Source organism: Acinonyx jubatus, chromosome D1, assembly GCF_027475565.1.
Source record: "Acinonyx jubatus isolate Ajub_Pintada_27869175 chromosome D1, VMU_Ajub_asm_v1.0, whole genome shotgun sequence".
NCBI classification, from domain to species: Eukaryota; Metazoa; Chordata; class Mammalia; order Carnivora; family Felidae; genus Acinonyx; species Acinonyx jubatus.
The window spans coordinates 86,852,350-86,877,866 of record NC_069390.1 but is presented as its reverse complement, the minus strand read 5'-3'; the positions used below and the strand labels follow the sequence as shown (position 1 = coordinate 86,877,866).

Sequence of the window (25,517 nt, the reverse complement as noted above, 5' to 3'; positions counted from 1 at the left end):
AACTAACAAGCAAAATAGGCAGGGGGGACGGGGGATGGGCAGGAGAAGGGAAAGAAAAGCCAAAGACAAAAAGTGAATCTGATTGTTCTGAGCTAACTGGGTAAGAATTAGAAGGGAAAGCCGAACATGAGATTATTCCCATGCTAGAGATTTCCTGAGGTAAAAGACGCCCAACAGTTACAGTCAGGTTTGGGGGAGGAGACACCTGTTAGGCTCCCACCATTCTCAGACTACTAAGTACAGTGACCTTTTGGGAACAAATGGGACCCTGGTAAAGTGCCCAGAACACTGCTCTTAAAAACGTCCTAGGTGCCATCAACAAATGAAAAGAGAAACACAACGTGGTTTATACATATAATGAAATATTACTCAGCTTTAAAAAGGAAGGAAATTCTGACAGATGCTACAAGGTGGATGAACCTTAAAAACATTATGCCAAGGGGGCACCTGGCTGGTACAGTAGGAGGAGCATGTGACTCTTGATCTCGGTTTGTTCAGGGTCATGAGTTCAAGCCCCATGTTGGGTGTAGAGATGACTTAAATAAAAACTTTAAAAAAAAATTTTTTTTTCAAAGCCATTATGCTAAGTGAAATAAGCCAGGCACAAAAGGACACATATGGTAGGACGCCACTTAGGCAAGGTACCTGGAATAGTCAAATGCATCGGGACAGAAAGTAGAAGAGAGGTTACCAGGTCCTGGGCAGGTTACTGTTTAATGGGTAAAGTATCTGTGTGGGGTGATGAAAAAGTTCTGAAAATGAGTAACGATGATGGTTGTTCAACACTGTGAATGTACTTAACCTCCACCGAAGTGTACGCTGAAAAATGGTTAAACGGCAGATTTTATTTTATGTATACTTTACCACAAAAACAAATTAAGATAAAAGTATACCATATGGCTGCAGTAGTAATAATGGTCAACCATCTCCACCATGCCGGACATGGGATTCTACTGGTCCCTTTTACATCAGGACCATGAAGAAACACCATGGTCACTCGGGGCCCCTAATCGATTCTCCCATCCAAGATGAACCCTGCCCTCCAATGGACTCCGTCCAGCCAGATTGAACCTGCACTCCTGAGGTCACCACTGCAATCACTCCCAGCTCAGGTCAAAGGGGCTGACTTCCAATACACCTGTCTCTGGAATTCCTGACAGCCAATTAGCTGTTCTTTTCTTCTAGCAGGATAGTTGCCATATAAAGCACCCCCTAAATGTCTGGCACACAGTAGGTGAACAATAAATAGAAGTGACTGCTCTTATTGCCAACGTCCTGTCCAACCTTAGTCTCATTCTTCCCACTTCTTTGGTACAAATACCTCCCTGACAAGAGAGACCTCTGAGACTTTCATTTTAGGGGGAGCAGGGTGGGTGGGTGAGAGGGTACAAAGGAAGCTAAGTTCAGTTCACTTTCCTATTAAAGGCCCAGTCAGTACAGGCTGCCCTGTGGACCTATTTCAACTGCTCCTTTTTTCCCTCACATCCTGGTTTCCTAGCCCACAAACTCCCTGACTCTGGTTCTAGATTTATTTCTTGGATCTCAGCCCCCCCCCCCCCCCCCCCCCCCCCCCCCCCGTCCTGATTCATCTTGGGTTTTACACCATGTTTTTTAATGCAAAGTTTGGGAAACTCCCTATCCCACCAGCCACGGGAGCGTCTACTGTTAACCATAGCCCTCTGGTTCTGGCACTGTGCCCGGGGCATGGCCCGGGGGCGCAGCGTGCACAGGGCCAACCCTGGGGACAGGATATGTGGATAGCTAACATGTATTGAGTGCCTTCCATGCCATAGTCACTAGTCTAAGCAATGACCACTTATCACTTTGTGAATCAATTTAATAGCACAACAACCCAATGAAGTTGTTTAAAACCCATACCTTCATCATTCAGAAAACAACAGTACAGAGTCATAAACGAGCGCTCTGAACAGCTGCTAACCACTCCATGACTGAGGTGTAGTATTAAATTCGAAAGCTATAAAATTAGGCCAAGTGGAGTGAAAATAAAGGGCTTCTGTTATGTTCACTCACTTAGAATGGCAAGTAGAGATTTTACATTTAACTGATTTCTGGGAGAGATCATTTCGGAACTCAGAAGAAAAGCAAAAAGTACTGGACTCCATTCTAAAGGAGGAACAGGAACTGGTAGCCTAAGTAGCGATGGGCAAATCCCAAAATTATACAAATTTCAGCACAAATTCTCCAATCTTGCTGAGAAGGGGAAGTCTAAACAAGCTGTCACGTGAGTGTTGCAATTTTAAAAATTCACAACAAATTGGGAACATTGAGAAAAACTAGAAATGAGACGTTTAAAAGAACAATACTAGAACCTCGTCCAGCAAGGTTCCAAGCGCCCCGACAGACGCTGTTGATTTGCTCTTGACCTCAACCCTGGGAAGAGACTAAGTCCACACTGTGTGCCATTTCACAGAGCGGGAAATGACTGCAGGGAGAGGTGGCATAATTTGCCCAGCCGTGGGTCTGGTCAGCCTGAGCCCCCTCTATTTGCCAGGGCTCAGCCCCACCCTACTGTGCCCCTCTGCCCCAGCTAAAGGGCTATTGCAAACCCATGCTTGAGGGCAGAGTCACAGGACTAAAATATTATTTTTAATTCCACAATGAAGTAAAATAAACACAATGTTAATTAGGGAAAATATGCCTACGGAACTAAGGGTTTCTGAGAAAGTAAATAATCAGGGAAGCCAGTTAGGTGCGAGCAGGGGGAAAAATAATGAGGGAAACTCGGCTCTCATAAAAGCTTTCAACAAACTTAAAATGTAATAACAACAAGCCTCTGACTAGGTTGCAAGTGTAAAAAGTGTTTCTAAGTAAGCTGTTATGCATTTGGAATATTTCCATATCACCAGAGAGGTCTGAGGGTAAAGATAAAAAATTAACCAGTGATAACAGTGGGGTCCTCCAGGTATTTTTACTGACACCGTTCACATTTAATATTTGTTATAAGTGTTAACAGTGAAGCAAATAATGAAAAGTTCAAGATTGCAGAAAAACTCCTCCAGATAAAATCTTAGTTTATTCATTTATCTTTTTTTCAAGTTGGCTCCAGATCCAATATGGGGCTTGAACTCACCGCCCTGAGATGAAGAGTCACACGTTCTACCAACTGAGCCAGCCAGGTGCCCCTCCAGGTAAAATTTTATGCCATTGGAAAAAAAACTCCAGAAAAAACTTCCGAAATTGGGTAAATGAGCAATGATGGCAGACAAATTTCAGAATAAGCTGCACTTTTAATATTACAAGCCTGATGTTACAGTCTAAAAACCATGGCAGAATATATCCTAAAGAAACTTTCCTAATTCGTTTCTGGCCGTCATCAAGAACAACACTGTGTAACCAGAAGAGAACTGAACTAAGGTTTAAAAGTAATAATAATAATAATAAAAATTAAAAACACAAGATGACAAAAACAAGCAAGGAATGAAGTGTATCAAGCAGTATGAAGCAGAACTGAAATGGTAACCTTGGCCTTCTTTTCCCACTCCATTTATCTGTCCCTTTGCCATTCTACTTCCCATGCAGAAATCTTCCCACCAGGCAATGAGTCCTCCTCCTTCCTCAAAGAAAAGAAAAACCTTGGCTAAGAGTCTTATTGGGGGTCTTAGCCCACAAGTCTACATTAAAATCCTTGAGGGTTCAAAAGGAACCACCACTCAGTGTGAGTTCTAAAGAATGCTAAACCTTGATGTCTGCCTTTTCCTTTTTACAAAGAATAGCTAGTTGGCTGGTAAAACCTGAAAGCAATTTCAAAGAGAGTCTATCAGGAGTCCTCTATTCTCCTCTCACAAGATTTTAGGAGGGAACCTCAAAGCAGCAGAGTGTATCACAGGCCTACAGAAAAGAGCACAAATCATTAGCGTCCAACTTGAGGGATGTTCACACAGTTAAGGTGGTGGAGCAAGGAACAGAACACCACCACCACCTGAAAGCCTCATGGTGCCCTCTCCCACAGGTAGCTACCACCTTCCTCCACGATCCACCCATCCCGTGGCAGGCTGCGGGAGGACAGGGCACTAAGTCCCAGGGAGCTGACCCCTGGCTGTTCTGCAGTCTATGAAACTAGAAGATTGGGTCTGCTCCTAGCTTTGACCTTCTGGGAGTTGCAGCAGAGACTTTGAGGTGTTACCTAGGAAGGTTTGTCCTTGGTGGGCCCTGAGTTCCAGTTTCTATCACCCCAGCAATGTGAGACTACCAAAATCCGTGCTCTTCTGTTCTGTTGCTTTTGTGCTTGTTAGCCCCTTGACCAGGAGAGCTTAGCAGTGAATACCTTCAGAGGAAAACCAGTGCTAGTCTCAGGCTCACCTCTCTGTGTGTTCCTTGCCTCTGAAATGTTGGCCCTCCTGTTATGACTGCCTTCAACTAGGATCTTTATCTCTCCAGTCCCAAGAGACTGCCTAAATCTCTTTGGATTCTCTGCCTCTCAGACTTCTCAGCAAGCCCCTTCTAACCAGCTTCTTAGACTCCTGATACATCCCAAGAACTAAAAAATGGTCCAAGAGGAAAAGCAGGTGCAGAAAGCCTAGGCTCATTTTCATAAACATCCCCTCTGCCCAGGATCTGATCCCTCAAGGCCTGGCTGGCTGCCTCCCTCAGTAGGAAAGTGAGGGCAATCCCAAAGATATGAGACTGCGGAAAACATTTCCTCTTCTATCTGATGACTGTGTTTATCAAAAATGGAAGAACTGGGGTGCCTGGATGGCTCAGTTGGTTAAGTGTCTGACTCTTGATTTCAGCTCAGGTCATGATCTCATGGTACATGAGATCAAGCCCCATTCGTGGGAGCTGCACTGTCAGCTCTCAGTCTGTTTGGGATTCTCTTTCTCTCCCCCTCTCTCTGCCCCTCCTGCGCTTGCACTGGTGCGCGGGTGCACACAGGCGCTAAATAAACAAACAAACAAACAAACAAACATTGAAAATAAATAAGGGGTGCCTGAGTGGCTCAGTCCATTGAGCATCTGTCCTCAGCTCAGGTCATGATCTCACAGTTCGTGGGTTTGAGCCCCACATTGGACTCTGTGTTGACAGCTCAGAGCCTGAAGTCTGCTTCGGATTCTGTGTCTCCTTCTGCGTCTCTCTGCCCTTTCCCTGTTCATGCTCTCTCTCTCTCTCTCTCTCTCTCTCTTTCTCTCTCTCTCTCTCTCTCACACACACACACACACACACACACACACACACACACACAAACATTAAAAAAAATTTTTTAACAAAATAAAATCTTAAAAAAAAAACCTGAAACGGGGTGCCTAGGTGGCTCAGCTGGTTAAGCATCCGACTCTTGGTTTCGACTCAGGTCATGATCTCACAGTTCATGGGTTTGAGCCCCATGTCAGGCTCTGCACTGAGAGCACAGAGCCTGCTTGGGATTCTCTGTCTCTGTCTGTCTGTCTCTCTCTCTCTCTCTCTGCCCTTCCCCTGCTTGCACTCTCTCTCTTTCTCTTTCAAAATAAATAAATAAACTTAGAAAAAAAAAACTGGAATTATTTGTAGCCACCAGTAAGGAAAGTACTGTAGTATGGCATGTCTGATAGGACCAGGTGCAAAGTGCTCTGCTAAGTCAAAGAAGCTACTCACAAAGGACCAAATACTGAATGATTTCACTTGTAGGAAATATGCAGCATGGGCAAATGAATAGAGGTAGGCAGCAGAATGAACATGGCTGAGAGGTATGGAATTTCTTTTGGAGGTAATGAAAATATTCCAAAACTGACTGTGGTGACACTTGCAAACCTCTATGAATATATTAAATCCTCTGAACTGTATGCTTTAAATGAGTGAATTGTATAGTATATGAATGATACCTCAATAAACTCATTTTTAAAAAAGAAAAAGAAAGATGAGCATTTAAATCAGTGCAGACCTTCTAGGAAGCAATTTGGCAATAAACATCAAGAACTTTGACATATGTGTACATACATAATATTTATGTTATTATGTAATTGTTATATATTATATATTACTGTATGTATGTATATATGTGTATATATATATATATTAAAACAGGTTAAGAAAGTTCCAGACTTGAGAGGAATTGAGGGCATGCTCAGGGCGTACTGAGAGAGAAAAGTCTGGAACAGGATGAGCCTGTAAAAGAGTTACAATTCCCAAAGTTCACGAACTGGTTTTATCAGAATCACCTAGGGAGCTAGGCAAAGAAACAAATTCCAGAGCCTTACTCCTGAGAATTTTTTTTAAGTAAGTTCTAAACCCCACATGGGGCTTGAACTCATGACGTTGAGATCAAGGGTCACATACTCTACCAACTGAGCCAGCCCTGCACTCACTTCCTTGAGAATTTTGATTCATTCCATTGCAGACATAGGCGGGAACCACAGGAATTTTAGTTTTTCAACATCCCCAGGAGGTGCTTCCTTCGGCAGCACACATACGAAAGCTGGAACGACGTTCAGATTAGCAGGGTCCCTACACCAGGATAGCACGCAGATTCGTGGTGTTCCATATTTTTAAAAACTAAATAGGGGCACCTGGGTGGCTCAGTCGGTTAAGCATCCGACTTTGGATCTGGTCATGATCTCACGGCTCATGGGTTCAAGCCCCTCGTGGGCTCTGTGCTGATGCCCAGAACCTGGAGCCTGCTTCAGGGTTGTCTGTCTCCCTCTCTTCTCTGCCCCTCCCCCGCTCCTGCTCTGTCTCTCAAAAATAAATCAACATTAAAAAAAAAAAAAAAAAAAAACTAAATAAGTAAATGTCCCCAAGTGATTCTGATGTCAGCCAAATCTGGCCAACCCTTGGACAAATGAGGAAAGAAAAATCTTTTATCACAGCAGTAACACTTTTTGAAAATCATTCTAGAAGTAATACGAGAGACTGATTATAATTAGGCCAAGACCTGCCTTTAATATGCAAGGAAGGATCAGAGCTCTGAATTCTTACTGGGGCTTAGTGACATTAATAGACATTCATACACAAACTTTCAGTGCCATAAGTCGTCACCTAAAAAAAAACCAAAGTAAAACGCTTTATTACTAAACAAAAACTTAGCAAGAATCCCGACACCTTACAAAATACACAACTTACCAGCCTCTCTAAAATGTTTGTGGAATTTATGTCAGAATTCTGAAATGGCTGAGGCAATTGTTAATTTAGGTGGTCTTCCTTGCCAACCACCTTGCTCTGATGGGTATTTGATTTTCCAGCTTCCCTTCGCCACTTGCTAACAAGCAAATCTGTTCTGTCTACTTAGTGAGTAACATTTGAAAAGAGCTTCCAAAGTAAATATGGATGTATGAGGAACATTTGAAGACTCAACGATGGACACGAATGGATACAAATGACTCATCAAGTAATATTGAGCACCCATGTTTTTCAACTTCAGATAATAGATTTACATAGCTGCAAGCATTTTACCCCAGCTCCCTTTTCAAACAGTAGCATTGCTTCACCAGACAACTGGCAGGGGTACAAATACTTGCTGTGGCCTTGGCACACCTAGACACAGAAAGCTATCTGGCCCAAATATCTCAAGCTCTTCTGTTGAATTAGCAATTGCAGTAACTAAGTAGGAGACTGCAGATGGGTGTTCTGAAGCTCTAAAAGCCTTTCTTACAGATGGTTCTCCATCGTCACGATGACTCAACCATCACAATCCCAAATTGTTAGGATAAATTACTGGATAATGTAAAGAAGCATAATCTTAAGTACTAAGCTGTTTCTCTCTCTCTCTTTTTTTTTTTTTTTTAATGTTTACTTATTTCAGAGAGAGCAAAAGAGGGCAGGGGCAGAGCTAAGCTGTCTCTTTAAATTCAAGTGGTTTAAGTTGTTTTAACTAAAAAAAAGAATTTCCTATTAAAATTGGTTGCAGGAAATTATTCTGGAACACAATTTTCCTTAATTAACATTATGTGTTTAATACAAGAGAAAACAGCGTGACTACCTGTTCAGGCTACTTCAACTCCTGAAATATACACAGCACCATGGCGGGACCATGGCGCTGACCCAGGACAAAAAGCAAATTGATACTAGTTTGAAGTAATTCCCTTTATATCCAATTCACTCCCCCACAACAGGTTAATGTGGGTCTCACCTGCTGTTCCTTTTCAAATTTTCATTCCTCAACCTCAGTCCCTTGTTTGCAAATTTAAAAATAAAACACAGAATGGTCAAAAACAAGCATTTGATTAACAAGACGGATGACAAGGGGAAGCAGTTATTGTCTCCATAAAAACTCTATCTTACTGGCATATGAGTAAGACTTGTAATCAAAATTCAACCTTCTTCAAATTTCAACTTCCTCCATCTTTAACTATAGGAGGCCAGCATGGTCTAGTATTCACAATTGTCTTCTATAAGCCAGGATCTATCTATCTTCCTCCCTCCCTCCCTTCCTTCATGTCTTTCTCTCTTTCTCTTTCTTTCTTTCTCTCTTTCTTTCCTTCCTCCCTCCCTCCCTCCCTCCCTTCTTTCTTTCTCTCTCTGTCTACCTTTCTCTCTCTTTCTCTCTATCCCTCCCTTCCATCCTTCCTTTCTTCTTCAAGCCAGGACATTTCTTAAAGTACAGAGCAAGGTGAAAATATTGAATGTGAAGACAAGTAAAAAGTTACAATATAGTACAACAGTATTGAGCATATTATAAATGTTAATAACTATTAAAGTTATGATCACCCCAGGTTAAGTATTAGATCATGAAGGTATATCCAGAAAAGTTTTACTTCCAATTAAAAGACATTTTAATATGTTTTCATTATTAAACAATTGATTTGGGAATAAATATCTCTTAACTATAAGCAAGGGTTCTCTCAGCTGATATGTTTCACAAGAAAATATGTATATTTCAAACAAAAAAGAAAATGTGTATATTTCAAATTAAAACTGATAGAATTTTAAAACTACATGATTAGCATTTTCTTCCATAAAGAGAAACAAAATAGTGGCATTGCATTCCTGTTTAGAAATCTCAGCCGTATCTACTCTACAAACACTTTCATTCTACAAACCATTTCATTCAGATGTAGACTAAAACATGTTGGATTCATTTGCAAATTCAGTGAAGTAGTTAATGGAAACCACAAAATTAGAATCCCCTAATGGATGCAGTTTTTTATTTTAAAATTCAGCATAATCATAGTCCATCTTAATGAAAATGTATACTGTGGAAATCCAATGTTAGTAAGTAAACACCAAGGGAATAGTAATAATTATAGCTATTACCATTTACTGAGCATCTATCACATGCCAGGCATTGTGAGATGGCCTTTTTAAAAAAAATACTCAAGGGGCACCTGGGTGGCTCAGTCAGTTGAGCATCCAACTTCAGCTCAGGTCATGATCTCATGGTTCGTGGATTGAGCCCCGCGTCGGGCTCTGTGCTGACATGTCAAAGCCTGGAGCCTGTTTCAGATTCTGTGTCCCCCTCTCTCTCTGCCCCTCCCTCTGTCTCAAAAATAAATAAACATTAAAAAAATAATAATTAAAAAAAATAAAAAATATTCAATTGGGGCTCCTGGGTGGCTCAATCTGTTAAGCTTCTGACGTTGGCTCAGGTCATGATCTCACCGCTCACGAGTTCAAGCCCTGCATCAGGCTCTCTGCTGTCAGCACAGACCTTGCTTCAGATCCCCTGTTCTCCTCTCTCTCTCTGCCCGCCCCCCCCCCCCCCCCGCCATGCTCAGGCTCTCTCGCTCTCTCTCTCTCTCTCTCAAAAATAAATAATAAACATTTTAAATAAAATTAAAAATTTAAAAATACTCAATTTCAGGGCACCTGGGTGGCTCTGTCGGTTGGGCGACCAACTTGGCTCAGGTCATGATCTCACGGCTCATGAGTTTGAGCCCTGAATCAGGCTCTGTGTTGACAGCTCGGATCCTGGAGCCTGTTTCAGATTCTGTGTCTCCCTCTCTCTCTGCCCCTTCCCCACTCATGCTGTCTCTCTCTCAAAAATAAATAAACATTTTAAAAAATTTAAAAATACTCAATTTCAATCTTCACAACAACCAAAAATTTGTACTTGTCCAAGGTCATAACGCTGGTAAGTGGGATTTGAACCCAGATCCCTTTGACTCCAGAGCTTGATCATTTCCGTCTCTGCTGCACAGCATCCTCCTAGGCAAAGCTGCCAGAACCCACACTTGGGTTGGACCTGCTGCTGTCGCCTTGGCCTCCTACCAGATGATGCAATCACTAGGCTAGGCTTGATCTCAAAGGAACCCGAAGAGGTTATAATTTACCAAACCCACAGAGGTTTAAATGGGCCAGAGAGTGGAGGTAACTACAAAGCTATAAAAATTATAAAAATTCAAACAACAATTTTTAGAAACACAATATTTATTAAATGCCAATTTCGTGCCCAGCATTATTTTAGGAACTAAACAACAGATTGGATGGAAGATTGTATTAAAATATTCAGCAGAAAGGGAAAATATAAATAACATTAATTCACAGTTGTACCAAAACAAAAGCTACCTGTGTGTACAGAACAGAAAAAAGCAGCCCTCAAATACTCAGTGTTAACTGAGTCAGCTCATATCAGGAAAATTAATTACTCCAAATATATTTTCTGGTTATCTCATGTATATGCATTTCTCTAACACTGGAATTGCTGGGCTTTAGAGACTGCATATTTTTTTACTTTCTAGGTAATACCAAACTGCTTTCCCAAAGTAGTCATAGCAACTTATATTCCCATTGGCCAGGTGTGAATATTCATATTGCTCAACACAGCTTCAGAATTTGTTATTGCCAACTATAATTTAGGTATACAGGAATATGGCACCGTGGTTATAGCTTGCATTTTCTTAATTATTAACAAGGATGAACACCTTATTATCGGTTTATTAGACGTTTGGATATCTCCTTTTCTGAAGGGCCAGTTCAAGACTTCTGCCCATTATTTTATTAGTGCAGGTAACATCTTATCTACAATAAGATTCAATATTTAAGACCTATACTGAGTCATGGATATATTCTCCTATGTTAACTTAAAAGCTTTATTGTTTTGCCTTTCAACTGCCATGCTTCCTGGGTCATAAATTAAGTGTTTGAATGCATGTGAATCTGTTTCTGGACTCCTCCTGCGGCATTCCATTGATCAATTAGTCTATCTTGGTGCCAATACTACACCGTCTTAATTATTATAGCTTTTGTTGACTTCCAGTAGAGAAGTTTTTCCAATTTATTTTTTTCTTTTTCAAGAGTCTCTTGCCTTTTCTTAGGCATTGACAAATATTTTAGCATCAGCTTGTCTAGTTTTTTGGTTTTGTTTTTTTTTGGGGGGGGGGCAGAGGACAAAGGGAGAGGAAGAGAAAGAGAGAGAATCTTAAGCAGGCTCCACACTCAGCACAGAGCCCAACACAAGGCTCGATCCCATGACCCTTGGATCATGACCTGAGCCAAAATCAAGAGTTGGTCGCTCAACCGAGTCACCCACGCACCCCATCAGCTTGTCTAGTTGTTGTTTTTTTTTTTTTAATTTGCTGGGATTATATTAAATCCATAAGTCTGTTTCCAAAGAACTGACACACTGCAATATCCAATCTTCCAATCCTTGACCCAGTGTATCTTCTTCATTTATTTAGACTTCACTTAAAGTCACTCGATAAAGTTTTGGAATTTTTTTGTAAAGGTCTTTTATACATATTTTGTTAGACTTAAAATATATCTCCTATACTTTTTTTTTAGGATTTTATTTTTAAACAATCTCTACACCCAACATGGGGCTCCAACTCACAACCCTGAAATCAAGAGTCACATGCTCCACTGCGTGAGCCAACCAGAAGTCCTACAGCTCCTATAGTCTGAAAAAAGAAATGATTTTTTAAATGATGTATAAAAATATATCATTTTTTTTTTATGAGACTAGAGTTTGGGATAACTCATATATCATTCATATATAAAAGAATGAATATAAACATACTTAAAATTTTTCAATAAAACAAAGTTCATCAAAGTACAATTTCAGCTATATAATTAGGTTTGGGGTTTGTTTGTTTTGTTTTTTAAATAATCTCTACTCCCAACTTGGGGCTTGAACTCAAAACCTTGAGATCGAGAGTCACACATTCCACTGGCACCCCATAATTTAGTTTTAATTCTAGAATTATCATTTTGTACTTATGTCATATCTCACCTCAGCAGGTTTAATGTAGTTGAGAAAACTTATATGTCACATAAACAAGTGGCCTAAACACCTACTGGTTGTAGGTCCTTATAGTTATCAATGTATGAAGTACTTACAATGCAGAATAATTTCATTCATCAACTTCAAGACAGAATGAATAAATAAGTAAGAGACTGAAATCTTGTTAATATACACACTGTTGTCTGGGATTGAGAACCCACACACCTTGCTCCTGGCCTTAGCTCCCACCACTCTGAAATCATTCGCAAATATTGCCTCCTTTTTTTCCATTTGTAAAGTAGTTACAATATGATTCTGTCAATGTCACACATTAAGGATGAAACATAAACAAATTCCTTAGAAAACAACTAAAATGGTTGGTCAAAAACACAAAGCAACATTTACTCAAAGGTGTTCCACCATCAGAAGGACATGAGACTAAGGTTGCCTACAATCATGGTTTGTAGCAAGACTGAAAATAACCCCCAACAGATTGGCCTCAAAATCTTCAAGCAACGCTAAGAAAATGGTAGAGATTTGCACACAAAAATAAGAATTTTGAAGAAAATGGGGTGCCTGGGTAGCTCAATTGGTTAAGCATCCGACTCTTGATTTTGGCTCAGGTCATGATCTTACACTTCGTGAGATCGAACCCCACATCCAGCTCTGCACTGACAGCACAGAACGTGCTTGGCATTCTCTTTCTGCCCTCCCCCACTCATGCTCACACACTCTCTCCCTCTCTCTCAAAAACAAATAAACTTAAAAAAAATAATTTTGAAGGGAAGAAAACTTCAGAAATCACTTTGAATACCTTAATTACACTCACTGCTTTATTCCTCCAAACATTTAGAATCCAGTAAGTAAAAGGCATTCTTGTACCACATTCTATATGACCAGGGAGGCAAAAAAGTATCCATCACTTTTGTTTAGGAAACAAGACATAAGCACAAATAATTGCTACGTGATACAGATTAATTACTCACTAAATGGTACTATTAATTACAAAGCAGTACAAAAATCCTGTAGGACAGAGACAAAAGGATCACTTCCAAGTAACATGGTCAAATAGGTCCTCAGTGAGCAAAGACTATGTGCTTTCGACTTGCTCTAGCATAGAGGTTGGCAAACTACAGCCCAAGTGTGGCTCGACACCTATTTTTGGATATAACCTGTGTGCTAAGAATGGTTTCTACATTTTAAAATAGTTGCAAAGACTTAGAAAAAAAAGAGTATTTCATCATACATGAAAGTTATATTACATTACATTTCAGGGCCCATAAATAAAGTTTCATTGGAATACAGCCATGCTTTCACACGACAGGGGTGAAGGAATAGTTGTAACAGGGACCATATGGCCCACAAAACCACAAATATTTAGTCCCTGGTTCTTTACCAAAAAAACAAAAAAAATTACCAACCAACTGCTCTAGAAGGATGGATTGGAATTTGGTAGGCAGAACTGGAGGAGGAGGCTGGGTTGGGGGCAGGGGAGTGGGGATGTACAAGGAGAAGACAAACATTCCATTTGAGAAATGAAGGAGTGAAAACATTGAAGGAAATCTCCAGAATACTGCAGGACAGTGGGAAGACCAGTTTGGCTGAAGCAGAGGGTCCAAAATCGGCAAACAGATACTGACCCACTGATCACTATTTGCTTTGTTATTGAGCTATTTATACTACCGTACTAATTAATGACAAGCATCCTCACACTGAGACTATGAGAGGGATACTATTATTATCCCCATTAACAATTAAGAAACTAGTCAAGACACCTGGGTAGCTCAGTTGGTTGAGCATCCGACTTCAGCTCAGATGATGATCTCACCACTTTTGAGTTCGAGCCCCGTGTCCAGCTCTGTGCTGACAGCTCAGAGTCTGGATACTGCTTCAGATTCTCTCTCTCTCTTTTTCTCTCTCTCTCTCTCTCTCTGTGCCCCTCCCTGGCTTGCGCGCTCTCTCTCTCTCTCTCAAATATAAATAAGCATTTTAAAAAATTAACAAATAATAGTAATTAAGAAACTAGCCAAATGATTTGATAAACTAAGTTTACAGATATTATGTAATGGACCCAAGATGAGTCAAGTGAATCTAGTCTATAAATCTAGGTTCTTTTCCCCGCAGAGCCCATGCTGTTCAATGCTACACCATATCAAACCTCCATACAGGGTAGTAAAAGGAAATATTTCTACAAAAGTAAGTTGTGGCAAAACTCTCAATGTTTTCAATTATAGGTGTAAAAGGGATATGATTTTATCTGTAGGCTATGACTCTTTTGTGTTTAAAAGGACAGTTATCGCAGGGGCACCTGGGTGGCTCAGTTGGTTAAGCATCCAACTCTTGATCTCAGCTCAGGTCTTGATCTCGGGGTCGTGAGTTTAAGCCCCATGGTGGGCTCCACGCTGGGCATGAAGCCTACTTTAAAAAAAACAACAAACAAAACAAAACAAAAAGACAATTGTCCCATGAGCTGGTGGTCCAAAATGTTCCACAATTGAAATCAAATTATCATGGGCTTTTCCCAAGTCATAGGAGAAAAAGAACTGTGAGCTTGATTTTCTCAATTTCAAGTTTTGCCTAGAAATATTTCTTAAATCTTTGCAAAAGTGATTCATTATAAAAATCAATGAGTAAGTAGCAGACCAAGTTTGAGAAAATTCAGCTGATTATGCTTAGCTCAACTTTTTTTTAATGGATTATGTGCTCAACAGATTTCCATTTTATCATTTTAAGTTCAAATGATTAATTGAATACATTAATTCAACAGTTAACTCAATTATCTGGAGGTGGTTTTAAGATTTTCTTCAAAAGAATAATGTGTCTGAGAGAGCTATCATAAGCACTAAGAAAAAAATCAGACACATGTACACATTGGCAGTATCTATTAGATGAAACCATAGAAAGGAAAAGATAATACATTATCTTATTACTTACTCCATATTAAGTACTAAGTGTATGTAATAATACATATTAATTAATACATAGGTAATTACTTATTACAGCTTACTGCTTAGAAACACTCCCACCCCTATCAAACTAAGTCTAAAGCTGCACAGTTCAATAGAAATATCATATAAGCCATACATGCAAGCCACATATAATTTTAAATCTAAGTAGCTACATCTTTTAAAAGTTGAAACAGGTGAAATTAACTGCAATTATATATTTATTTAACCTAGTATATGCAACATATTATCATTTCAACATATAATCAGTATTTTAAGAGCACCTGGCTGGCTCAGTTGGAAGAGCATGGGACTCTTGATCTCCGGGTCATGAGTTCAAGCCCCACACTGGGTATAGACATTACTTAAAAATAAATAAATAGGGGCACCTGGGTGGCCCAGTCAGCTAAGTGTCTGACTCTTGGTTTCAGCTCAGGTCATGATCTCACGTTTGTGGGATAGAGCCCCAGGTTGGGCTCCATGCTTACAGCATGGAGCCTGTGTGGTATTCTCTCTCTCCCCCTCTAGCTGCCCCTCTCCCTCTCTCCCTCTCTCTCTGTCCCCCTCTCTCTCTCAAAAATAAATAAGTAAACTTAAAGAATTCTCTAAAAAAAAGAAATTTTTAAAAATACTAAACTTTATAGTATTTTATAAATTGAATTTTTTTCATACCGAATCTCAAAATCTAGCATGTATTTCACACTTACAGCACAAGCTAAATTTCAAGTGCTCCATAGCCACATACGGCTACTGGCTACCATGTTGGATGGCACAGATCTAAGGAATAGCTCTTTTCTTTTTTGAATAAATGTATTTATTTATTTTGTTTTTTAGAGGGGTGGGTGGTACATGGTGGGGAGAGGGACAGAGGAAGAGAGGTGGGGAGAGAGAGAGAGAATCCCAAGCTGAGTGTGGAGCCTGACACTAGGCTGCATCCAACGATCCGGGGATCATGACCTGAGCTAGAATAGAGTCGGTCGGTTGAATCAATTGAGCCACCCAGGTGCCCGAGGAGCAGCCCTTCTAAAGATCACAACATGGAGCACCTGGGTGGCTCAGTAGATTGAACGACTGAGTCTTGATTTTAGAGCAGGTCCCAATCTCACGGTTGGTGGGTTCAAGCCCCGCATCAGGCTCTGCACTGACAGTGTGGAGCCTCCTTGGGATTCTCGCTCTCCCTCTCCCAAAAATAAATAAACATTAAAAAAATAAATTAAATATATATATGTGTGTGTGTGTGTGTGTATGTGTGTGTGTGTGTGTGTGTGTGTGTATAAAGATCACAGCCGGAAAGAGGCTGTGGATCACAACCAGAGAGTCAGACCCAGAAAGTGAAGGATATGGGTCAAGAAAAGGAGCATGTAGCTCCAATATTCTAATGTTGAAATAAATGAGAGTTCAACTAGGAAATGAATAACAAACAATAATGGGCCATTTTAGCAGATAATGACCTTTCAGCAATGTACTAGAGGTTCTTAAAGTATTGTACAGTATTGACTTTATGATATTTGTTTCCTCTACATTGTAACTAGTCTTGCTATAATTGTGATTTGGAATTATCCATAATTTCTCCCCTCCCTCCCCATTTCCTCACCACCCCCACCAAGTAATCTCTAAACTATTTCAAAGTTATCAAAAACAAAAGATAAAAACAAACAAAAAAACTACTTCCAGGTGCTTTCCACAACCTGAACAAATTTAAAATCTACACAGGTAATGTGTAAGCCTCTGAAGGATTTGGATAAGGGAATTGGAAATAATGTTTCAGTACTAATAGTGAAGTATCAATGTCACAGAAGGTGCTGTAGGCAATAAACTGGAAAGGCACCTGTTCAGAATGTTCCACATAAATCTTGAAATAGGAATGTGGCTTTGAAAACAAAAAAAGACAGAGGCTAGATTTAGCAGTGATTTAAGTAAATCATGTAAACGGTAAAATGCCAGGAGAGAGAGAGGAAGGCTTCAACAGAGAAGAACCAAAATAATGAAGTCAGAGCTACCCTCTCACCCTCCTCCTCCCACACAATACCCAAGGAGAATTCCAGAGGTACCATTCAGCAAAGATTTGGTGGTAGCAAACGTTTCCTTTTTCTTTTCTTTTTTTTAATGTTTTATGTATTTTTCAGAGAGAGAGAGAGAGAGAGAGCGCGCACGCGCGCGCAAATGGGGGAGGGGCAGAGAGAGAGGGGGACAGAGGATCTGAACCCAGCTCTGAGCTGACAGCAGAGAGCCTGAGGCAGGGCTGGAGCCCCAGAACTGAGCCGCATCGGACTAAGACACCCTGGAGCCCCCATTTCCTTTTTCTTAACTCACTGGGTCTTAAGATCTAGACACCAGATCAAATTCTTATTTGCTAATCTATTGAAGTACTTATGATAAATTTAGACAATAATCAGTAAATTCTGCCTGTAAAAACACATATAAATTGCTGGACAGGGTGTGTCTCCACTCTCGGGGCAAGAGGTAGGGTCGGACACTATGTATTTTATGTGGTAATAGGTCAAAGTACATCAGCATTCAATTTTAAAACAGACTCTCACTAAACCATTCAAACATTGCAAACAAGAGTTTCACCGTTTATCGCTTTTACCAAATCAAAGTATGTAGTCACGATGTGTTGACTAGTGCTTAAAAGGTAAAATTAAGCAAACCGAAGTGACAGCTCAGTATTTCTCAACTCTGATCAATTCTGCTTGTTCTACAGAAACTCATCCCATCAGGATACGTTTGTAAAAAGTAAAAGAAATCAAACGCTGTAATTCAGTTCAGAGGATTTCATGATGCCCCTTCAAGTAATGGGGAAAACTGCATGTGGCAAATCATCAGCGAAGTCCTCAGGGTACCGATCTACACTAAAAACAACGGCAACTAGATACAAAAACCACATATGCGATGCCAAGTTTGTAAAAATGTTTCATACACACACACAAAAGATTTGGAGCACACTGAAAATAGCAGCACGGATTATCTCTGGTAATTTTACTTTCAGTTGTTATTTTATACTGTTCCTAGGTTTTCTGCATTTTCTACAATGATCACGTATTATTGTCAAAACTAGGGAGAAAAAATTTAGACAGGTGGAATCTGAGGCAGTGCCAATCAACAGGATTATATTGGATCGACAGGCTCTCCCTTATACCACAGTAATCTAAGAAGAAAGCATCCGGGGCCCATGCCTTGTCTGTAGTAGAATCCTGATTATATTCACGCGTACAATACAGATGCACACATTAATACTTGTGCTGCAAAACATTAGAAAACTAAAAAATGCTTCACTTAGAAAAACAGAAAGCAGTTTAATGCTCAAGGAATAAATCAATCTTAATTGATTCCTCTTAAGGAGTCTCAAGGTGGGAAAAATGTCTTGGTCGAAAACTTTAAAATGTAGACCGACGACTAAATTGTTCGCTTTAAAACGGCTCATTTGTCAAGTTCACCTCAATTCACGAAAAAAGTAAACGTAGAAGTAACTTTCTAAATATACCAGTTTGAATCAACACTGCTTGAAACAAGGCTTTGCCCCCAACAAAGGCAATTTTGTTTTCTGAATTGGACGGCAACATAGAAGTATGGTTCCTGAACGTGCAAACCACTCAGGTGGGGGGGAGTGGGTGTGGAGTGCGGAGAAGACTACCCAAAACAGCGTACCTTCCTGCCTTCAAAGAGCTTACTGCAAAAGGTGGAGTGATGTCAAAGGAATGGGTCGGGCAAAGAGGCCACAGTACAGTCACGAGTGATTCTTTTGGTTTTTAATGAAGGTAAGTACTGTTGAGGATCAAGAATTTGGGGGGACAAGATTTGAACAGACGATGGCGCAGACTTAGGCACAGGGCTGAGCTGGGTGGGACTCGTCGCACACTAAATCCTCGATGACAGCACCACCAGCAGCCCTCCTTGTGCTTAAATGTACACAAACACTGTTTGAAAATTTAAATCCAACAAATCCTCCAAACAAGGCTAAACACGCCCGCACACAAAATTCAACAGCGCCGCGTTTTCATCTTACTTGGTAGAGTACCTAACACCTGGCTGCGGACTTAGAAATGCTTAAGGAAAGCTGACGATCGGCTGGAACTACACACAACCAACCCGCTCGCAAAGGGCCTCGGGCTCACGCCTTTGCACGCAACACCGGGCGCAGGTTGACCTCGGCCTGCGCCCTACCCACCCCGGGACGCTGTTTACCGAGACTGACCCAAACGTGCCATCCCCACGCCCCTCCAAGCCCGGCCTCCCCGGGTCCCGGCGACGCCAGCTTGTAAATGTGGGACTGGGGGGGGACCGGCAATCAATGGCAGGTGGGTGGCGCGGCCTCACGAGACAAAGCGGGGCGCCCCAGCCGCCGGAGCCCTCTATCACGCGGGCCGACCGCCCGCTTGGCCCCGAGGCCCGGACCGCGCCGCCACCCCCGCGCCGCCCCCCGGGTATCGGGCCGGTGGAGACCGCCCGCCGCACCCCGAGCGGCCGCCGAACCCCGAGCGCCGGCCCAACCGCCGCCGCAGGAGCGCGCAGGGCGCCCAACTGCCGTCCCGGCCCAACCAACGCGGGCAGGGGAGGAGAGGTGCGCGCGGCCGGCGGAGCGTGCGAGCCACTCGGGGGTCGCAGAGGGGAGGCTGCGCGCGGGGAAGGCAGGGGCCAAGAGGCGCCGAAGCCATCGCTGAACGCAGCGCCAGGAGGGGCTCCTTTAGGGGGTTTTGCCCCTTTCCCCTTAGAAGGTGCAGATGGTTTGACCCCCCACCCCGAGTGAGGTGCCTTGTCCCAGCCCCGGCTGGACTGTACCATCGGGCGGTGCCGCCGGGATTTCTCCCCCCCACCACCACCATCAGTTTCCCCCCCCACCCGGGTCCGCGGTCGGTTGGCCCCGGCCGGGCTCTGAGACGCGGAAAGAGCTTGGCGCCATTTTGGGTGGGACTAAGCAAAGACGAAACACCCTCCCAGTCGATGGGGTACTCTGGACGCTGGCTTATCCGGTTCCCTTAATCCTTTAGGTACTTACACGACGTTGGGTGAGGGGAGCTGGAAGATCAGCGGGTCCCCGATCCTCTCTCCCTAGGGGTGATGGAAATCAAACCCCCCCCGCCACCTCCAGGTGGTTCTTCCCGCCGCAGAGTGGGAGCAGCATAAAAGGCGGGGCCTTATTAGCATAATCTGCCTGGCAACCTGATCTCGACGTCATATGATTGGTTGAACTCCGAAAACCCCATGCCCTGCTTAGAGACGAGTAATGCTGGGGCGAACTGACAGGCCCAGATTTAAGACTCATGACGAAGATCCTGAGACGCTTATTCAGGCGGCAGAGAAAGCCAAAAGGAGATTCACACAATGGCCCAATGACTGAAGGCCTCTTTATTTCGTGCTCTGCTGTTCATTTAAAACCCAATCAAAGAGCGGGTCTCAGTCAGCGCTCGCTTGCGTTTGTACTCTCAGCCAATCAGAAAAGCCGACTCTTAGGATTCAGGGTCAAGCCGGCCCTGAGGGTCCCGTGGCCGCGGAGGTGGGGAAACGTTCAACCTCGGTGGCCGGATTAGACGGGTTGGAGTGCTCTTAGGGGCCGAGCCAGCCCCCCGCACCCGAGATGCTCGGTGTGCTGAGCAGCCGCACCAGGGGATGTGGCGGGGGGAGAGCGCCGCCGGCTTACGGGCGTGCTCCTGCTTGGCTCCCTCACACAGTTTTGCACCTGAAGCCGACCTGCCTGCGGGGGCTCAGCTGTACGGATGCTACGCGCCAACTCCGAAGGCGGCGCGGGCCTCGACCGGTGGTCAAGCGCCTTCCTGGGCCTCGGGCTCCAGCCTCCCGGAGTGCAGCGCGATCCGAGCGCCGCTCCTTCTGGGGCTGATGGCGGCGCCACCTCTGACCGCGCGACTGCTTCTTTGCTCAGTCCTTGCCCAACCCTGGAGCCCCTCACTGCATCTCTCCTTTACCCATTCCCATTCTGAAAAAGGAAATGATTTTCAGAAACACGAAATATTATCCAACACTGATGAACCGGCAACTCAATCACTCATTTCTTAACCTCAGGCTTCCACATCCTACCATCCCTTAAAATTGCCTCCCCAAAGGGCAGCCAAGTGCACAGAAATGAGCCCAAGCTTTGGAGCAAGACGCCCAGCCCTCGTTACACACCCTGAATAAGAATGGCAACTAAATCTCGAAAAAACTTTGAACCTTGGAACCTTCAGGCAGCGTTCCCTTCCAATACATCTACCTTGCTACATTGTTTTGAAGACAGATTTACATGTAAAAGTACCTCCCACGCTGGAACTCAAACGAATAGAGGGTGTTCATGACGATGAGACATACAAAACTGCTAAACTAATTGGCTAACCAAGAAGGGGAAGAAAGCACAACTAAGCAAAAGACTTAAGACTGGAAAACACCCACTGGTGGGGAGGGGAATCTGTAAAATTCATTCAGCAATGTCCTCCTCACTGTTTCGTTTATTAAAAACAAAAACGAAAAAAAAAAACTGGAAACAAAGTGGAAAGAAGAACATAGTGTTTTTCAAGCTTCAAGACAGTTGATTACCTTGTAAGGTAGACCATGACTAGACCATGTCTTGTTCCTCCACAGAGATGGAGGTCACGCTGGATTTAGAATTCAGCGATCCTTAAACACTTGAATTTAATTGAGAAGAAAGCGTAATCTGGGGCCTGATAAGGCGGATGCTAGTAACTCTTCAGTGAACAGACACTTGGAAGCAGTTGCCTTAACAAAGATTGTATTGGTTAAAAGAGTCACTCCAGTGTTCCCCTTTAGTGCTGTAAGCAGACAAACAATGCCAGAGACTCGACAGGTCCGCTCTTGTATCTCTTGACCTCTAGAGAAAACTTTCCCCATTTTGAGATTTGACATTACATGCCCCTTAATGGATTACAATGGTCCCAACTGAGGTCTGCTGACCAGAAATAACACCAAGGAATCCAAAAGAGGAAGTTGCCATGAGGAATGGGGCCATCTGGACTGCAAAGCACCAGTTACCCTCACAGACTTGGAGAAATGATCTGAAACTTTAGAGTGCACACATATTACAGGGAGACACCACCCCAGAGATTTTTTTATTCAGAAGGCCTTGAGTGAAACTCAGGACTCTGCATTTCATATAAATTTTTAATTTTAAATTTACAATCAGTAAAATTCACCCCTTTTGGCATGTATTTATTGAATATGTACTGTATGTAGTAGAGGCATCAGAAGAAAATTAACAAGATAATTCCGGGCAATGATAAGTGCTGTGAAGAAACTAAAGCAGGAAAAAGCAAAGGAGAGGGAAATGCTGACAATTTAAATAGAGTGTCAAAAATGTCTTTTCTAAAATACTAACGTTTGAGCTGAGACTAGAATAATGGGGGAAGGGCAGAGGGGGGAAGACAGCCATTAAAATTCACAACACAGGAAACAACAGATGTTGACAAGGATGTGGAGAAAGGGGAACCCTCTTACACCGCTGGTGGGAATGCAAACTGAGCACCCACTCTGAAAAACAGTAAGGAGGTTCCTCAAGAAGTTAAAAATAGAACTACCCTACAATTCAGCAATTGCGCTACTAGGCAATAACCCAAAGGATACAAAAATACAGATCTGAAGAGGTACATGCACCCCAATGTTTATAGCAGCACTATCAACAATAACCAAATTATGGAAAGAGCCCAAATGTCCATTGACCGATGAATGGATACAGAAGAAGTGGAATACATACAGAGAGAGAGAGAGAGAGAGAGAGAGAGAGAGAGAGAGATGCAATAGAATATTACTCAGCCATAAAAAAGAATATCTTGCCATTTGCAATGACATGGATGGAGTTAGAGAGTATTATGCTAAGCAAAATAAGTTTGTCAGAGAAAGACAAATACCATATGATTTCACTCGTATGTGGAATTAAGAAACATAACAGATGAACATAGGGGAATAAAAGAGAGAGAGGCAAACCATAAAACAGATTCAACTACAAAGAACACTGAGGATTTTAGGGTTGCTGGAGGGGAGTTGTGAGGGAGGATGGGCTAAACGGTGATGCATATTAAGGAGGGCAGCTGTGGTGATGAACACTGGGTGTTGTAAGTGATGAATCACTAAATCCTACATCTGAAACTAATATTACACTGTATGTTAATTAACTAGAATTTAGATAAAAACTTGGAGGAAGGAAACAAAAGCCATCCTTGCTAAGATCTTGGAGAACATTCCAGTCTGAGAAAATGGCAAACATAAAAACATAAGAGGAAAAAAAAAAAAAAAAAGGCATGGTGTGCACATATTGATTCATTCCCCCACTGAATTAGTATTCATTGAATGCTTATGATATGCCAGGCAATGTCCTAGGTGCTTTGGGATTTGTCAACACTGTAAACAAAAGGAAAAACTCGACACAAAAATCCCTGCCTTTATGGAGCTTTCACTCTATCACACTAAAAACAGTAAGAAAGCGAGGTAGCTGGAATCCAAAACAAGGGGGACAGTGATACAAGAAAATTTGGAGAGATAGCAAGAGCCAGGTACATCATACAAAGCTTTGAAGGCTGTGGTATTGACATTGTTATTGTATTCTATGTGCAGTTTAAAGTAATTGGAGGTTAGGGGCTCCTGGGTGGCTCCATCGGTTGAGTGGCTGACTTGGGCTCAGGTCATGATCTTGCGGTCTGTGAGTTCCAGCCCCCCCGTCAGGCTCTGTGCTGACAGCTCAGAGCCTGGAACCTGCTTTGGATTCTCTGTCTGCCTCACTCTCTGCCCCTCCCCAGCTCACGCTCTGTCTCTCTCTGTCAAGAATAAAGAAGCATTAAAAATAAAGTAGTTGGAGGCTTTCAGGAGGGGTATAACTTTTAAACATTTTTTAAAGATAATTCTGGTGCTCTCAGGAGCTTACTTTGTTGGTGAGAAGGCAAGAAGTAAGAGACAGGGTAGTTAGAGGTCTGTTGCAGTATACTCTAAGAAATGCTGGTGATCTTGACTGAAGTAGAAGTAGTGTAGATGGGAGACGTTTGTGGACACGAGATATATTTTGGAGGGAAAGCCACAGAACTTGCAAGTAGATAAGATAATGGAACAGAGGGGGGGTTTCTGTGATGACAAGAGAATGATCAAGAATGACTTGAAAAGGGGCACCTGGGTGGCTCAATCAATTAAGCCTCGACTTCGGCTCAGGTTATCAGGCCATGATCTCCTGGCTCGTGGGTTTGAGCCCCACATTGGGCTTTCTGCTGTCAGTACAGAGCTGGCTTCAGATCCTCTGTCTCCCTCTCTCTGTCCCTCCCTCCATTCTCCCTCTCTCAAAAATAAACATTAAAAAAGAAAAAAAAGAATGGCTTGAAAAAGACTTAAAAAGAAAGAAAAATTGAGAATTGGGTGACCAAGTAAATGTCGATGGCTTCACAGAAATTGGGAAGATTGGGAGAGAAATGGTCAAAAAATACAGTATTCCCTTGTAGTCATGTTACATTTGAAGTATATATTTTAAAACCCAACTGGTCATATTGTACTGACAGTTGGAATTCAAGGAGAGATCAGGGCTATGACACAATTTCAGGATTCATCAGACTATAAATTGTATTTAAATACATAAGGTTGAGGGCATCTGGGTGACTCAGTTGGTTGAGCATCTGACATCAGCTGGGGTCATGATCTCACAGTTTGTGAGTTTGAGCCCCGCATCGGGCTTGTTGCTATCAGCACAGAGCCCGCTTCAGATCTTCTGTTGCCCTCTCTCTCTGTCCCTATCCCAGTCACACTCTCTATCAAAAATAAATAGAACATAAAAAAATTTTTTTTTAATACATAAGGTTGGGGCACCTGGCTGGCTCAGTAAGTGGAACATGCAATTATTGATATCAGGGTTATGAGTTCAAGCCAACATTGGGCATAGAGTCTACTTAAAAAATTTAAGTATGTAAGGTTACGTGAAGTCTAATTAGATAGATAGGTCATCTAATAAGGCTTAGGTGAAGAAGAGAGTATCTGTACTCTCTGGACACAAGAAGGTCCAGGATTAAGCTGTTGGGAGCTGCTGAATTTAGAGGTGAAGGATAGGAGGAGATCCAACAAAAGAAACTGTGAAGGCCAGTAAAACAGAAGGAGAACAGAAGAGGATGATGTCTGAGAAGCTGTGGGAAGGAAGTGTCTCGAGAAGGGGGTAGTAGCTGCAGCTAATTTTGCTGAGAGGTAAAGAAAGATAGAGGCAGATAACCTTTGGATCTGGAAAGATGGAGGTGCAAGTAGCTTGTAACTTAATAGCAATTTCAAGGGAGGGTTGGGAAACAGTAGGAGTTGCCTGAAGAAATAATGGGAGGTGATGATTGGCATCTGTTGCCCATAGTGTAGCAGATAAACTAGGCCAATAAAAACATCAAAAATGCTGTATCTGCTGTTTGAAAAAGACTTTTTTTAAATGCATCACAGAGCTGACAAGAGTGAGGAGATGATAAAGGTTAACAACAAAGTCAGTGAGTGAAAAGGGAAAGCTCATCATTATAGAGGAAAGCAAAGGAAGAAAG

General features: G+C 42.3%; 1 protein-coding gene across 2 annotated transcripts in view; it reads right to left on the bottom strand.

Moving 5' to 3' along the window:
- Positions 1-20,309, bottom strand: part of PRDM10 (PR/SET domain 10) — a 100,858-nt gene extending 80,549 nt beyond the window's left edge. Inside the window, exon 1 of one of the 2 annotated variants that reach the window (XM_053203862.1) lies at positions 20,030-20,309. The gene's annotated coding sequence lies outside the window, so the exon portion shown is untranslated. The remainder of the gene's footprint in view (positions 1-20,029) is intronic. The other variant, XM_015067259.3, reaches the window with a different exon arrangement.
- Between the last annotated feature and the right edge of the window lie 5,208 nt (positions 20,310-25,517).